The sequence below is a fragment of the Oratosquilla oratoria genome, chromosome 18, assembly GCF_046742065.1.
Source record: "Oratosquilla oratoria isolate Oo_2021 chromosome 18, ASM4674206v1, whole genome shotgun sequence".
In the NCBI taxonomy this organism is placed as follows: domain Eukaryota; kingdom Metazoa; phylum Arthropoda; class Malacostraca; order Stomatopoda; family Squillidae; genus Oratosquilla; species Oratosquilla oratoria.
In genome coordinates this window covers 41,056,296-41,061,295 of record NC_134794.1, presented here as the reverse complement: position 1 = coordinate 41,061,295, position 5,000 = coordinate 41,056,296, and positions in this window count along the sequence as shown.

The window sequence follows — 5,000 nt, the reverse complement described above, 5'->3', positions numbered from 1 at the left end:
AGCTCTCTTCCGGGAGGGAAATAGCTGTCGATCACGAGTCCAACACGTGATCCAAAGACCAAGGTGAATACACATACACACACACACACACACACACACACACACACACACACACATACACACACACACACACACACACACACACACACACACACACACACACACACACACACACACACACACACACACACACACACACACACAAACCGACTCCTTGCCCAACAGAGGAGGGCGCCGTCTTGCAGTGTTGTGCATACAGCCTATAAGACCTATGGAGCGGAAATCGAACTCAGATCGCTGAACTAAATGTCGAGCGCGGTACCACTTCACCAGCAAGTTGTGTGTGTGCGTGTGTGTGTATGTGTGTGTGTGTGTGTGTGTGTGTGTGTGTGTGTATTCACCTTGTGTCTTTGGGTGTGTGTTCCCTCCCGGAGAGTTCAGAGCTCGTATGACCGAGTGTGTGTGTGTGTGTGTGTGTGTGTGTGTGTCTGTGTGCACGCGCGCGCGTTTTGCAAAACAGAAGATCCAGTAGATGTAGATAAAAGTAGATCAAATAGACTGGGACGAAAGCACCAGTAAAAAAAAATCCGGTACCAACCAAAGAAGTAGGCTAGTAACGGCCAGTACCGGTTGGGGATGGAGGGAGTACAGAGGGGGAGTACCTGGGAGTACTACCGGGTGAGAATACCGGGGTGGGGGAGAATATCGGGAGGTACCGGGGGATACCGGGTGAGAGTACTGAGGGTGGAGGAGTACCGGGTGGGGATGGAGGGAGTAGAGAGGGGGAGTACCGGGTAAGGATGGAGGTAGTACAAGGGTGGGGAATTACCGAGAGAGAGTACCGGGGAGGAGTACTGGGGGGAGGAGTACCGGGGAGTAGTACCACGAGAGTTGAAGCATGAAACGACGGTATGGGCGTGTTCTTACCTTAAGGAAGGAGGAGGAGGAGGAAGAGGAGGAGGAGGAGGAGAACGAAGAGGAAGAGGAGGAGGAGGAGGAGGAGGTAGGAAGGGAGAAAGGAGGAAAAGGAGAAGGGAGGAGGAGGGAGAAGGGAGGGAGGGGGAGAAGGGTGGATGGGGGAGAAGGGAGGGAGGAGGTAGAAGGGAGGGAGAAAGGAGAAGGAAGGGAGAGGGAGAAGGGAGGGAGAGGGAGGAGGGAAGGATAGGGAGAAGGGAGGGAGAGGGAGAATGGAGGGAGGAGGGAGAAGGAAGGATGAGGGAGAAGGGAAGGAGAAGGGAGAAGGAAGAGAGAGGGAGGAGGGAGGAAGAGGGAGAAGGAAGGGAGAGGGAGAAGTGAGGGAGGAGGGAGGAGGGAGAACGGAGGAAGAGGGAATAGGGAAGAGGAAGGGAGGAGGGTGAGGGAGGGAGTGGTGGAGGGATGGGGGGAATAAGTGGGGTTAGTCTGGATGTCGAGAAGTGAAAGGAGGGGGAGGGGGGAGATTGTGGAACAGAAATTAAATGCTGCATGACGGTGATGAAACGCTGGGGGGATGGGGGGGAATCATAGAATGGCGAGAGGGGGGAAGGGGGGAAGGGGAGGGAGGGAGGGAGGGGGAGGGAAGAGGGAGATGGTAGGGAGGTAAAAGAGAAGAGAGAGGAAAGGGGGAGAGACAAAGGAAGAGGAGAAAGGGGAAAAGAGGAGAGAGAGGAAAGGAGAGAGGAATAAAAAGAGAAAAAGAGAAAAGAGAGGAAGAGAGGGAATGAAACGTTTCTTGCTGAAGACTTCCCCCCCAACCCTGCCACCTTTGCAAAAACCGACCACATCCACCTATCAACCCCTCCACCCCCCAAGCACCACCGAGGTCGTCTCGTGATGGAGGTGAACGACCTTAAAAAAAGAGAGAGAGAGAGAGAGAGAGAGAGAGAGAGAGAGAGAGAGAGAGAGAGAGAGAGAGAGAGAGAGAGAGAGAGAGAGAGAGAGAGAGAGAGAGAGAGAGAGAGAGATGAAAAAGAAGAGAGGGAAGAAGAAGAGGAGAAGGTGGAAGAGAAGAAGGACAAGGAAGAAGAGAGGGAGGAGGATGAGAGGGAAGAGGAGGGAATTGAAGAGAAGGAAAGAATTAAAAGAAGAAATGAGAGGAGGAGGAAAAAGTGGAGCTGGGAGGGATGGAGTTGGTAGAGGAGGGAGGAGGGAGGAGGAGGAGGAGGAGGAGGAGGCGGAGGAGGCGGAGGAGGAGGAGGAGGAGGCGGAGGAGGAGGAGGAGGAGGAGGAGGTACAAACTCTCACCATTCACGTGACCAGGTGTTTCTTAGGTCTTCACGTCTTCGTCGTCGTCGTCGTCGTCATCATCAATTGGGGGCACACGCCTGGAGCGTGTTGCTTCACCCGCACGCCGGCGCCAGTGCTCCTCACGGTCTCTCCTCCGAGCAATCTTCCATGCAGACACCCTCCCTTCCTTCCTTCCCTCCTTCCTTCCCACTCCGAACAACTCTCAACAGGTTCAATCAACTTGCCCCTCCAGCCATCAATTCTGTGGACGTTGTCCCCTTCTTCGTCTCCTCCTCCATTGAGGATTGTTGTCTTTTGTGGAGACAACGCTGAGTAGGATCAACATCAAGGAAACGTCCCACATGATCCCCATATAGCCGGAGTTAATGTTTGCGAATTATACCAGTAACTGGCCTAAACTGAGCCTCACAGTATATATTCTGGTTTGATATGAAGTAATTCCAGCGATACCCCGTGATTCTCCGAAGGCGTTTAGTACCAAAGACATCGAGACAGCTCTTCAAGTCAACATTCAATGTCCATGTCTCACAGCCGTACAGCGAGCACAAGTGTCTTGAAGATTCGAATCTTAATACTCCTGAATAGATAAGGACAACGCCATGTCATCTGGAGGACAGAGTCCGTAACAGTTAAGCCTGGACAATGCCATTTCTTCGAGGCACTTCCTGGAATGACCCACCAAGGTATGTCGAGCTTTCCAAGACCTCAATGTCTTCACCACATGTATGGAAAGACTAAGCTGTGTCGTCCAGTAAGTTCCCCAAACTCCTGGATCTTTATCTTGGTCCAGAAGACCTGGAGCCCAGGAGGTCTCGCCTCCAGGTCTTAGTCCAGGAGACCTGGAATCCAGGCGGTCTCGCCTCCCTGTGTTCCAATGACTTCGAGGGCTGCAACCTGGACCTCCAATGACTCCGCAAGAAGGACAGCTTCATCAGCAAACGCAAGATCAAGGACCTTGGTGTTTCCAGTAGATGCTTCATGCAGGTGTTGGAAAGTGTTGGGGCGAGGATACTGTACACCTTTACCTCACTCCTGAATAAATAGGAATGAAGCTAGACAAGACTCCTCCATACTTTACGGCACTCTGTCCCAGAGTATAAGCCAGGCATCAAGCCAAAAATCCTTGCAGGAATCCTACGGATCCGCAAAAGATCCCAGAGCACTCCACGATGCACTGAGTCAAACGCTTTCTTGAGATAAACAAAAGCTCTAAGAAAACCCTGCTGAAACTCACGTTACCGCTCCACAAGAACACAAAGCGCTGGAACCCGATCAGCTGTTGACTTGCCTGGCGTGAACCCAGACTGTTTTCATGTCACACGTTCGTATATAGTGTACAGCACATAGGTGACATTGCGTACGTGCATATGCGTACGCACACATGCGTAAATACGTTTGTGCATATGCGTTCGTGTGTGTATACGTAGACGTTCATATGTGTGTGTGTGTGTGTGTGTGTGTGTGTGTGTGTGTGTGTGTGTGTATGTGTGTGTGTGTGTATATGTGTGTGTGTGTATGTGTGTGTGTGTGTGTGTGTGTGTGTGGGTGTGGGTGTGTGCGTGTGTGTATAGAACAAAAAATAAATGAACATATTGAACACAGTGGGAGAACAAATATTTGGTTCAACAATGAGAACAATAAAAAAAAATGCGCACACGTGCACACACACACACACACACACACACACACACACACACACACACACACACACACACACATACACACGAAAAAACAACGACAATAACAGAACTGATGAAATGATAACAAACATTTATACGGATATGTTATCACTACCGCTAATATCACTTGTACTACTGCTGCTACTAATAATGATAACAATAATGAAATGATGATGATGATGATGATGATGATGATGATGATGATGATGATGATGATGATGGTGATGATGATGATGATGATGATGATGATGATGATGATGATGATGATGATGATGATGATGATGATGATGATGATGATGATGATGATGATGATGATGATGGTGGTGGTGATGATGATGATAATGATGAGATAATGAGAACGGTGTGACGGGAGTAAGGGGTGTACCTGTGTCTCATCTTACTGATAACATTGTTGTTCCCGCTTGCCGCATGCGGCTAGTGATGCCGCAGATCTGCCGCAGAAAGAGGAGGACGAGGAGTCGGAGGAGTTACATGGAGTTATATCGACAAACGAACAACAAGAGACCTATAGGCTGTTTCAGTACCTAACCTAGTCTAATGCTGTAATATGTATATTCTTTACTATACTGTAGTAAATCATTCTAATCGAAGATTTGTGGCTAAATAAACGTCGAGACGTTTTTTGAATACCTCTATAGTGAATCAATGACGTTGGATGATGGACCATCCCATACATTAACAACGCGATTGAAGAAAGAATATTTTCCCACGTGTGTTTGAAATCGTTCTCTTACAGTTATTCATCCATTACACCTACTTGTATTGGAGGTGTCAATTGTAAAATATTTTTCCACATCCATATCCTCAACTGCTTTAACAGTTTTGAAGACCTCAATTAGATCTCCTCTCATTCTCCGTTTAGAGAGACTAAACAAATTTAGGATCGAAGCGTTAGAGTAAATAAATTCCTAGATCGTCTTCGTTTTACTTCCACCACCCAATCTCTCATTAAACACATTCAGTTCACTTAAGCGCTCTTCGTATGGATTGTTCCGCAACCTAGGAATGAGCTTTATTACTCTACGCTGCACTCTAACTTCTCTATATTCTTTTTATGATATGGAGACAAACACT